Genomic DNA, 12,209 nt, shown 5'->3' with positions numbered 1-12,209 from the left:
AGCTTGAAAAAAACAAAAGGAATAAACTACTATGCTGTTACACTGGTGTACTTAACACAGATTTGGCATAAAGCAGGCCCAGAATGCCCACCAGCTACTGGCTGCTTCTCTCCTATCAGTGTAACGCCTGCCTAGGTATAAGGCAACCTAGACAGATGCCTGCAGCTGGGGTGGAGTGGTCCTTTTAAACAGGATGTGTTCTGTAGCTTTCTTAGTGTGGTGATGTAGCCTCACTGTCCCATCCCTAAAATCACATGTTCTAACTGGAAGTCCATTTCCTGTCATTTAAAATGGCAGCTTGTCATGCATCATGTGTCAGTACAAATCAGTGGATCCTCAACAGGCTTCCTAAAGGAGGGCTGAAGAATGCCCGAGAAGCAACAGACTGGCTGTGGGTCCGTAGTAGGCGTGGGCAGCTGCTCTGGTGTCTTCTGTGTTGTGCCGTAGATGCATCCATGAGAGTTACTTCAAATCTTGCTGCGGGGTATAGACGTTGTTACTAAGCACACAGGGAGAGGGCTCACCTGATTTCTCCAGAATATGCCTGGTAGAACTTGAGAACATCTATGGGAAACTTACCTGAGGAGATACCTGTGGTTACCTGTGCTGTGTTAGGTTGTGACAGTAGTTAGAACTGTCCTTGTCTGTCCTTGTCCTCTGGGTTGCTCACCCATCTTCAAGCACTCAGTGGGTTCTCTTGGGAATCCACTTGTCTGTTTCCCTGTTAGGCCAGCTCCTAGATAATATCTCTATTTCTGTGTGGATGCTGCTTTGTGGAAACGTTTTTTCCTCTGGAGATGAGTTCGATAATTTATATTGTTCTTAGAAATTATCCATTTGATTTTTTTTTAATTTTAAAGAGTTATAGAAAGACAGAGAGAGAGAGATAGAGAGACATCACCCATCCACTGGTTAACTGCCCACATGTTACAGTGGCCAGGGATGTTTTGTGTGAGGCTGTACATTTCTCTGGTTGCTAATCTAAGTGGTCTGTAGATTGTAACCGTTGGTGTTCTCATTCTTACCAAACCTAAAAAGAAATTATGGATTTTGGTATGCGTTTGCAGATCATGGTCCTCTGGGTCTCCATTGTGTACCACTGGGCTGCTGTAAGCACAGGACGGGGCGTTCCCTGTGTGCCCTGGGTTGCCGTGAGCACAGGATGGGGCCTTCCCTGTGTGCCCTGGGTTGCCGTGAGCACAGGATGGGGCCTTCCCTGTGTGCCCTGGGATGCTGTGAGTACAGGATGGGCCTTCCTTGTGTGCCCTGGGCTGCTGTGAGCACAGGACAGGGCCTTCCCTGTGTGCCCTGGGCTGCTGTGAGCACAGGACAGGGCCTTCCCTGTGTGCCCTGGGCTGCTGTGAGCACAGGATGGGGCCTTCCCTGTGTGCCCTGGGCTGCTGTGAGCACAGGACGGGGCCTTCCCTGTGTGCCCTGGGCTGCTGTGAGCACAGGACGGGGCCTTCCCTGTGTGCCCTGGGTTGCCGTGAGCACAGGACGGGGCCTTCCCTGTGTGCCCTGGGATGCTGTGAGTACAGGATGGGGCCTTCCCTGTGTGCCCTGGGATGCTGTGAGTACAGGACGGGGCCTTCCCTGTGTGCCCTGGGATGCTGTGAGCACAGGACGGGGCCTTCCCTGTGAGAAGAAAATGGGGCCTTCCCTGTGTCTATCTGGGCCACCGTGAAGTCAGGATGGGTCTTCTCTGTTTCCATCTAGCTGATTCTTATTGTGATGCTGTCCTAATGCTTGGTTGATGTCTTGTCTGTGTTTGGTGTGGTCGGTGTTCTGATTAAGCGCTGAAGGTCCTCTGCCCATCTTTTCTGGGAGTTGCTGAGTGAACAGGTGTTGAGCTTACCTGTGAGTGTGGTCTGCCTGCTACGAGTATGGTTGATTGTATTGGCTGAATTTGGGATGCCAAGCTGGCTTTCCTCATTGGACAGCCCCAAGTCACTGTAATTACTTCTGCATGTACTGATGAGTTACATTTGCGGACCCATTGTCTGGGAGTTCCCCCTTTGTATTCAGCTGGATATTGGTCTGGTTTGGGTGTGGTCAGCCCCTTGATAACCGCGTCGTGTCCTCTGCATCTGGTAATTTTATGACCCAGACTCAGTTTTACCTTCATAGGTCTGCTCTAGCTTTCTTCTGATGAACAATGATTGATATTTGCACAGTATACATTGTTTCCCTTTTAAAAAAGATTTATTTATTTTTATTGGAAAGGCAGATCAGAATCACAGAGAGGAGAGATAAAGATCTTCCATTTGCTGGTTCACTCCCCAAATGGCTGGAGCTGAGCCAGACTGAAGCCAGGAGCCAGGAGTTCTATCTGGGTCTCCCATGTGTCCTAAGCCCTTTGGGCCATCCTCTACTGCTTTCCCAGGCTATAAGCAGGCAGCTGGATGAAGTGGAGCAGCTGGGACACAGACTGGTGCCCGCATGGCATCCTGGCACTTGCAAGGTGAGGATTTAGCTACTGAGCCATTGTGCCAGGCCCATATTGTCCACCATTTTTTACCTTTAATCTAGCTTTAGAGTTAAATTTGAAGTAAATTTCTTGTATGTAACATATAGATGGGTCATGTTTTCAAGAAATTCATTGTGTCAATTCTTTGTGATTAAATAAAATTGCTGTTATGTTAGAGTCCGAATCTGTTAGTTTATTTGTTGTTTTTTCATTTCTCTGCTGTTTTCTACATCCTGTGGGTTATCTAGATGGATTTTAGAATTATACTTTGGTATATTTGTATTTTTTATGATTTATTGATTCATTTTATTTGAAAAGCAGAGAGACAGGGCCCTTCCCACTGCTGGTTCACTCCCTAGATGCAACAGCCAGTGGCCGGGCTGGAGCCATGAGTCCAGAACCCATTCTGGGTCCCCCAGTTGGGTACTTGATGCGTCTTGCCACCTCCCAGGGTGGAATGCAGGCTGGCCGACGGGGAGCAGGCACGAGCACCCCGGCAGTGGTTTCAAGTGTGTGTCTTGTACAGCTTTGTCAGTGGTTGCTGTCAGTGTCACAACTGTATTCTGATGGTGACATTTCACCAGCTCAAGTGAAGGTCTTTTCTCCCTCCCCGTTTATGAGAGAATCATCCTAAATGACTCCTCAACATGCATTCAGACTTACAGCCGAGTATCGCAGTTATGGCTCCAGGGGTCGCGTGTAGCCCAGAGCGCTCAGGCAGAAGGCGTGCGTGCTGTCACATCTGCATTTCACTCGTGTTCTTTCTTCCTTGCTGTGTTCCAGTGCTTCTCCTTCATAGTGGAGTTTCCGTTTGGAGCTCTTCTGTCACCCTTTTAGGGCAGTAGGTCTGCAGGTGACATTCTTGAGGTGTCTGTCCTTCATCGGAGGATCTTCCCTTCGTTCCTGAAGGATGTTTTCACTGGGTATAGAATTCTGGGTTGACAGTTCTTTTTTTTTCAGCACTTGAAAAACGTGTGCCTCTTCCTTCTGACCTCCATGGTTTCTGATGAGAAATCCACTGTCATTCGAATTGTTTCCTTCCTGTAGGTAAGATGTTTCTCTCTCACTGCTTTCGAGAATTTTTTCTTTGTCTTTGATTTCAGAAGTGTGACTGCAATGTGTTTTGGTGTGGACCTCTCTGTTCATCCTGTTTGGGTTTGTTCAGCTTCTTGAACCTGAAGGTTTGTGTCTGTTGCCACATTTGGAGATATTCTATCTGTTGTGTTTTGGAATACCTCTTTAACTCTGCTTCATCTCTCTTCTTTCCAGGACTCTGGGGACGTAAATGTTAGATCTGTGCTGGAGTCCCAAGGGCCCCTGTGCCCTAGTCACTTGATCAGTCTGTTTTCTCTCTGTTGTTCAGACTGGAGAACTCCTGATGTGCTATCCTGTAGCTCCCTTATTCCACTGTTGGGGCAAACTGCTGGGGTTTTAATTTTAGTTGCTGTACTTTTCAGTTCTGAAGCTTTCATTGGGTCCTTCATTTCCTATTTTGCACTTGTTTCAGGCGTGCCTCTCATTATCTGTGGAGCGTGTTTGTGGTACGAGCTTTTAGAAGCTATGTCAGCTGGTTCTCACGTCTGCATCATGCATGTGGCGACTGTCTTTTCACATTTGGGCTGATAGCTCCCTGACTATGGTTGTGTCAGTGACTCTTGGTTGATGTTTAGATGCCTTGGTCGTTGTATCATGATCTTCTGTCTTGCCAGTGTTGTGAGCTCTGATTATTGCATCATGACCTTTGGTCTTGCCAACACTGCGAGCTTTGGCATTACATCAGGAGTTTTAGTATCGTGTCAAGAGGTTTCATATTGCAACGTGAGCCTTCATATCATGCCATGAGCCTTGGTATCGTGCCAAGAGGTTTCGTGTTATATCATGAGCCTTCATATTTTGTCACAAGCCTGGGTAGCTCATTGTGAGCCTTGGTATCATGTCATGCACGTTGGTTTGCATCAGGAGTTCCTGAGTCTTGCTTCAGCTGTCTGCTGTGTACCACTCTGGCGGGAGGAGGGTCAGGAGTGGGTCAGATTGGCATGATGGACATGGAGGTGCTTCACATAACCTCCTCATTACTCCTGGTCCAGGACAGGAGTCCCAGATCCTGCACATGTGGCACCTTGCCCAGGAGAGGAGAGAGTTATCTTGTTGCCGTTCTCCACATGGCTGCTGCTGACACACAGTTGCTGACTTGGTTGCCTGCTGGCGGTCAAGGCTCTGGCTTTCCAGTAGAACTGGCTCTGCTGAGCTGAGGGGCAGGGGTGCCTTCTCTTGCCAAGTGAAGCTGAGTCCACACCGACCATGTTTCCACAGGGTGGGGTGAGCATCTCTGGTGCACCCTCAACTCTCTGATGCCACCCAGCAGGGTGTTGGAAATGGTACAACCCGGGCGAGATGGGTGGAAGTCTGATCTCTCCAGGCAGCCTGTGCTGGCGTGAGTGGAATGGAGCCGTGGTTGTTCTGTGGAGTTTGGCCTTGGCGAAGCAGTTGTCATCAGTTGCCATTGTACTCTTATTTCCAGCTTGCTGAGCTGCCCTTTGCCTGGTTGTTTCCAGGGAGGGCTGGGTTCCTTTTGGGCCTGTTGAAATCTTTTGGCCCTTCTAATTGCTGAGAACAAAGAGTGTCTAACCCCACAGCCTCTCAGGTCGGCTTCACACAGGACGCCCAAGGCCGTGTCCATTCAGTGGTGCTGCGGGGGTGTGGGCGGCAAGCACCGCTGCTCCATTTTTCCAAAGCTGCTTCTTCAGTTCACGTTTACATGTGGGATGGGGAGGGCCGGGCTCTTCACCCGCTCTGACCCCCCAGTGCTGCTTGTGGACAAGACCAGGCTGTAGTTGCAGAGCCATTTTGGCACTCTGGTAAAAAATCAGGGAATGAGTGTAATTTTCATTCAGGAAAACTTTCTGGAATTGTGCTCTTATTTTTTCTGTTACATTGTTTTATTTTTGTGTGTCATGGACATTCCAATTGTGTGAATACTGGCTCTCCTCTGCCCGTTTCCCATACGCTCTCTGATGCCTGCCCATCTCCTTCTCTCCCCTGCACTTTTAGCCATGTGTGTGTCTATTCTCCCGTCGCCTTGTAATTTCCAAGATGTGATTTATTTCAATCCTCTCGTGATTTGAGTGGGCATTGCCTGGCCCCTTTGGGTTCCTTGTCCGTGCTTACTCTGCATGTGGGGGGCTGACATGTGGCATTTCTCCACAGGAACAGTTGCTTCATTCATTGTCGTAGTGGTCGTCTACGGCCATACCACCCTCAACGCGCCTGACCTCATTGTCATCTTTACTTGTTTGTTTCCTGTGAGCTCCTTTGTTGGGCAGTGGTGAAGTGTGAGCAGCACTGGATGACTTCCTGGAGCAGAGGGGACAGTGTGGGTGGGTCAGGAGCTCCCTGTCCTATTTCCTTGGACTGAGTGCAGGGACCTGCGGGCACTGAGTTTTTGGCAGTGACACACCCTGCGGTGTGTGTGCCCGTGGCCACCTGTCTCTCACCTTACCCAGCACACCCTTCCCTCAGAGGTCCCTCCAGACCACACATTGCCCTTCTGGGGAGCCCAGTGCTCTGGTCTAGCCTGCTTCTGCCCATGGTACCAGGTTTCTCCACAGAGCCATGTCTGCTAGGACAGACATCTCCCCAGCCCTAGCACCTGCTGTGCAGTCCTCGCTGGCTGATTCTGGGGGTCTCAAATGCTCATTGCCGCACTCCTATGTGCATCAGGCTTGCAGTATTCTTGTTTCCCAGTGCTGCCCTGTGGACTGTGGGTCGTTGCTCTCTTCCCTCATTCGCCATGTGATTTTGCAGAGAATTTTAATTTTGGTGGCTGCTATTGTAAGTAAGAACTGCTGGGAACCATATTAGCCAATTAGTCTGCTGCACTTGTGGTTGTGGCTAGGGAGGGCTCCGACCATTGGTTTATCCCCCAAACGCCAAAGCCTGGAGCTGCAGCTACTATCTGGCTTAGAGCCAGAGATTGGGAGCTGTTACTGCTTCTCCAGGGTCTGCATTCGCAGGAAGTTGGAGTTGGGAGTCATACCAGCTACAGACACCGTAACTATTGGACTGAGAACCTGTAGCCCACCTCTCCCCTCCCGCCTTCTGTCTGCCTGGTTCCTTTCACTTCCAGGCTTTGTCCATTCAAGCAGCCTGTGAAGTCACCCCTTGTCCTGCTGCAGCTTGTACCACTCCCTGCCCGACCCCGACTTTCCAGTTTCCTTCGAGCTGCTATCTCAACTTGGTGCTCAGCTTGTCTGTCTGGCTGCCATATTTAAGGGTTTAGATTTCATTCTAGGAATTTTCTGTTACAAGCTTAGACATGTTGCTTCTAGAACATCATCTCTCTGGAGTTTCACTGTGGTTCCTTATTTCATTCATGGTTCTGAATTTCCAGTTGGCAGCAGTTTCTGTAGCAAATGGTGTTTTTTCCTTTCACTATGGATTTTGTTGTTCCTTCTCTTATTTCATCATTGTGTCTCAGACCACCCACTTGAGTCTCTTCTTGCCTCTCTTCCGCGTGAAGAAAATCTTAATTTCTTTAGAGGCTTGATGGTGGTAAATTCTTGGCATTGTGAAAAGCAGTTCTGCCGTCTATGGGTTCTTGTCACACAGAGGGTCTTGCTGTGTCCTCACTTCAGCTGCCCTGCCGGGAAGCCAGGCTTCGGTCCCTGGCATCATTCTTCATCCAAGTCGACGCTATCTTTTTTTTACCAGTCATCCCAAAATTTGTGGAGTGGGTTTGCTAGAATTGGCATCTGGACAAATGGCCCTCACTGGATGTCCTGTGTGACCGCAGGCATCAGTGGGCTGTGTGGAGCCTCCCATGTCCCGAGCGCTGCTGTGTCCTCAGTGAGCCTGCTGCCTGCTCACAGGATGCAGCAAGTGGCTTCTGACACTGTTCAGATTCTGTAGTCCAGGCTGTTCTGTACATTTGGGGTAGCCCGGCATCTGCCCGTGAGGTGCAGGGGTATCCTGTACTTGTGAAAACCCCGAGATGGTGCTGGACCCCACATCGCCCTGTCAGGGAGCTGGCTGTCCGGAGGTGATTGTGGTGGCTCAGGCCCAGTTCCTTCACAGCAGACTGTTCCTCATTGTGCTGTGCCAGCGCTCTGTCAGCCCTGCTCTGTGCATTGTCTACATGGCTCAGTGAGTTCAGCCCAGCCGTCCGCTGGCCTCTGGTGTGCCCAGTGGTTCTCCCCAGGCCTGTGGTTTCAGTAAGGACCAAGAGTACATAAGGTGAGAGTATTGTTCCCCTGCATTTGACTGACTTTTTCTGCAGAAAGAGCTTAGCCCTTCAACTGGCTGGTTCCGAGTGTTCAGTTCTTCCCTCTGTGGGCCTTCGGATGAGTGGCTCAGTGGCCTGGCGGTTCTGTGTGGCTGCTGAGAGTTTCAAGGAGGCGGAACTGTTGGTGAGAGCATGTTTGCTGTCGCCCTGTCTGTGGACAGCTCCTCATCCTCCTCCCATGTGGGTCCCTGTTGTACATGTCCCTGGCAGTGTTGTACCTACCCTGCCCTGGACCTGCCCAGTCCTCAAGGGCACTGCTCCCTGTAGTGCACCTTGTGCTCCTGAGACTGTGTCCCAGCTCTCCTCAGTGGCTGTGCTAGGAGGCCAGCAACATGGATGTGCTCACTGTTGACAGCCCCAGGGTGGCACTCAGCCAGGGAGCATAAAAGGAATGTCGGGGAGCCCAGCTGTGTGCCTGCAGACAGATGACCTTAGGGGTGCCCACACTGTACGCGGCCTCCTTGACACCACACAGGTGCAGCTTCTTCAGCCTCCAAACTGCTCTCATTCCCTGAAGGTGCGGTGGGGCGCACCTTCAGGAGCTACGCTTACTGGACCACGGGCAGACCAGATACTCCTGGTCCACTTAAAAGGAGCTGGCACCATGTAGGCTTGCCATCGCTGTGTGTGCACATTGACCCTGTGTGTGCTCACTGTGTGTGTGTGTGTGTTCACTGTGTGTTCACACTGACCCTGTGTGTGCTCACTGTGTGTGTACATTGACCCTGTGTGTGTGTTCACTGTGTGTGTACACTGACCCTGTGTGTGCTCACTGTGTGTGTGTTCACTGTGTGTTCACACTGACCCTGTGTGTGCTCACTGTGTGTGTTCACTGTGTGTGTGTTCACTGTGTGTGTTCACTGTGTGTGTTCACTGTGTGTTCACTGTGTGTGTACACTGTGTCAGTGTGTGTTCACTGTGTGTGTTCACTGTGTTTGTACACTGACCCTGTGTGTGCACATTGACCCTGTGTGTGCTCACTGTGTCTGTCTGTGTGTGTTCACTGTGTCTGTCTATGTGTGTTCACTGTGTGTGTGTTCACTGTGTGTGTACACTGTGTCTGTGTGTGTTCACTGTGTGTGTTCACTGTGTCAGTGTGTGTTCACTGTGTGTACACTGACCTTGTGTGTGCTCACTGTGTGTTCACTGTGTGTGTTCACTGTGTCAGTGTGTGTTCACTGTGTGTACACTGACCCTGTGTGTGCTCACTGTGTGTGTGTTCACTGTGTATGTTCACTGTGTTTGTACACTGACCCTGTGTGTGCACATTGACCCTGTGTGTGCTCACTGTGTCTGTGTGTGTTCACTGTGTGTGTGTTCACTGTGTGTGTTCACTGTGTGTGTCTGTGTGTGCTCACTGTGTGTGCTCACTGTGTCTGTGTGTGTTCACTGTGTCTGTGTATGTGTGTTCACTGTGTGTTCACTGTGTCTGTGTGTGTTCACTGTGTGTGCTCACTGTGTCTGTGTGTGTTCACTGTGTCTGTGTTCACTGTGTGTGCTCACTGTGTCTGTGTGTGTTCACTGTGTGTGTGTTCACTGTGTGTGTTCACTGTGTGTGTCTGTGTGTGTTCACTGTGTGTGCTCACTGTGTCTGTGTGTGTTCACTGTGTCTGTGTATGTTTGTTCACTGTGTGTTCACTGTGTGTGTGTTCACTGTGTGTTCACTGTGTGTGTCTGTGTGTGTTCACTGTGTCTGTGTGTGTTCACTGTGTCTGTGTGTGTTCACTGTGTCTGTGTATGTGTGTTCACTGTGTGTGTTCACTGTGTCTGTGTATGTGTGTTCACTGTGTGTTCACTGTGTGTGTGTTCACTGTGTGTTCACTGTGTGTGTGTGTGTGTGTTCACTATCCCCATATTTGCCATCGGTTTTCTAGAAGTTCACAGCATGAGTTTTCTTCTGACATTACAGACTGCTTGTTTGGGTTCACCACTTCCTTGCTACTCATTTTTCAGCATGTTTCGTTCCTGTACTCAGGCCTTCCTGCCTGATTTTCTCTGTGATTTTCTTCATAATATGCTCTGGATACAGTGGGTCCCTAGGAAAACGGGTTAGAGTATAGTAACCTCCCTGTGCAACTTCACAAAAGCAAGAGCAATCCTCATGACAAATACAGAATATATAAAGCAGTGTAAAGAAGCCACCCCGGGGGTGCATGCATGGGGCTGCACAGCTGGTGTGGCCTTGCTGGACCGAGCTATCCTGAGGGTGGAGGGTCCATGAGGCTCCTGAGCTGCATGGCCTCTATCTGATGGACAGATGCTGGACAGCATGCTGGCCCTCTGGGTTCGCCGCCACATCCAGGCACTGTCAGCCTTGGTTCTTTTCCTCCTGGCACAGCCTGACATGGGTAGTGTGTGGTTTTCCTTTCTTTCTCTTGCTCCTATATTTTTGCCCAGAGAATTAGTTGACTTTAAGCAACTCTATCAGAGGCTACAGAGGTGCTGGCTCAGTTCTGCGGACTTTGGTTCCTGGTTCACCATTTGACCATTCCGCATGTGTTTTGCCGTTGGTTTGTTTCTTACCTTGAACCTGCCGTGTCTGAAGTCCTGCCCTCAGTCCCAGCAAACTCACATCCTGTGTCCTGCCTAAGGTGTTAAACTTAGAGTTCAGATATGACTGACTTTAAATCTTTTCTCAACGATTTATTTGAAATGGCAGGTAGGGCCGGGGGTAGGACTTCCACTTTTGGCTCACTTCCCCAAATGGCTGAAACAGCCTGGGCCAGGCCAGAGCTGGAACTGGGGATTCCATTCTGTCTCCATCTTGGTGGCAGGGCTGGACCCAGCACTGGAACTGCAAGCTGCCTTGTAGGCACTTAGCAAGCTGGAGCACCTGCACTGCAGCTGACTCTCCGGTGTCAGATGCTGCATTCTCAGGGGAAGTTTAACCACTGTAATGCAGCTTAGGTCCTCTCCACTGTATTCTGTGAGATGATGAAATCCTGAAGAAAAGTATTCTCTGAATACTTCTCACACCCTGGTGAGGATGAGCACACGCTGAGGGGGTGGTGAACACAAGTGTCGTTTCAGGTGGGCAGGAGTGGGAGTGTGGCCCATGGTGCTGCCTGTGCGTTGTGTGTGCATGGCTCTAGTCAGTTGTGGCCTCTGGCTCTTGTTGTGGCTCCCTGCTAACAGAACCTTGTGTCTTTGCTGGATCAGTAGGAGTTCATCTGTCGTCTTTGGCCTTGGACTAGGCCAGGTTGTCATGGATGTTTGGGGTGAGAACCAGCAGATGGCAGATCTTCCTATTTGTGTGTTTCCAACTCTCTTCTTTTTAAATAAAACCAGAATCAACATAGGAGGAAAATTCTGTTATGTCGCAAGTGTCCTGGGGAGTGAGGGTGTGAGTTTTCCACGAATTCTCCTAATCGGGGACGTGGGGGGCTTTCATGAGACACCCGAGGAATGTGTCAGCGAGGGCTCACATCTGCTTTTATCTCAGGGGCACCCAGGGGTGGCCCCTGTAACTCCAGAGGTGTGCTTAGGTGGCTGCTCAGTTTTCTCTTTCCCTGAGGTTCTCAACCCAAGTTTGGCAGGTCACCGTCCAAGGGGCTGCTTAGGCATAGCCTTGATTTCCTCACCTGGGTCAGGGGGTAGACTGCCTGTGTGTGCCCTCAGGTGTGGGGGGCAGGCTGCCGTGTGTGCCCCTGGGTGTGCAGTATGGGGGGCAGGCTGCCGTGTGTGCCCTCGGGTGTGCAGTGTGGGGGGCAGGCTGCCGTGTGTGCCCTCAGGTATGGGGTGTGGGGGGCAGGCTGCCGTGTGTACCCTCGGGTGTGGGGTTTGGGGGGCAGGCTGCCGTGTGTACCCTCGGGTGTGGGGTTTGGGGGGCAGGCTGCTGTGTGTGCCCTGGCCTGTGGAATGTGGGGCAGGCTGCTATGACTTGGGGGGTGGTGAGCTGCCTCCCTTTGCCTGGTCCCTGCCCCAGGCTCATATTAGCCTCCTGTCTACTTCACACATTTCATCTTGTGGCTGGTCCATCCCTCCAGGCAGCGCATCTGGTTTGTTGCTCATGGTGATCCTTTCCCCTGCTTGTCCTCCTTTTGCGTCTTATGTCTTCCCTGCTCTTCTCATTGAAGATCTCTGTTGGGAGAGATGCTCGTGTGGCTCTGTGTCCTTGTAGCGGCAACATCGGCTGGCATCCAGATTGGTTAATTTTTCCAGTTAACTTGTTCTGGAGTTTCCTTTATTATTGTTATTGTGAAGGAATCTGGAAAAATCTGGCTTTTAAATAATAGTGAATATTTCTTGTTGTATGAGTGATGCATGCTCATCATGGAGACATTTTCTTAAAGTTGAAAAGGTTGTGAGTGATGGAGAATCTTTCCTCTCTGTGACTCTGACTTTCAGATAAATAGGGGCGGTGCCATGGCGTAGTAGACTGTGACACTGGCATCCCATGAGACCCTGGCTGTTCAGCTGCTGATCCCAGCTCCCTGCTGTGGCCTGGGAAAGCAGTGGAGG

At 50.5% G+C, this 12,209-nt stretch overlaps 1 protein-coding gene across 4 annotated transcripts in view; it reads left to right on the top strand.

Annotated features, from left to right (window-relative positions):
* Positions 1-12,209, top strand: part of CACNA1B (calcium voltage-gated channel subunit alpha1 B) — a 148,949-nt gene that overhangs the window by 74,418 nt on the left and 62,322 nt on the right. The window lies entirely within an intron of this gene.

This window comes from Ochotona curzoniae, unplaced genomic scaffold, assembly GCF_017591425.1.
Source record: "Ochotona curzoniae isolate NIBS_2020 unplaced genomic scaffold, NIBS_Ocur_1.0 scaffold_3208, whole genome shotgun sequence".
NCBI classification, from domain to species: domain Eukaryota; kingdom Metazoa; phylum Chordata; class Mammalia; order Lagomorpha; family Ochotonidae; genus Ochotona; species Ochotona curzoniae.
Note: the sequence above shows the minus strand (reverse complement) of the source record. Positions and strands in the feature narration are given on the sequence as shown.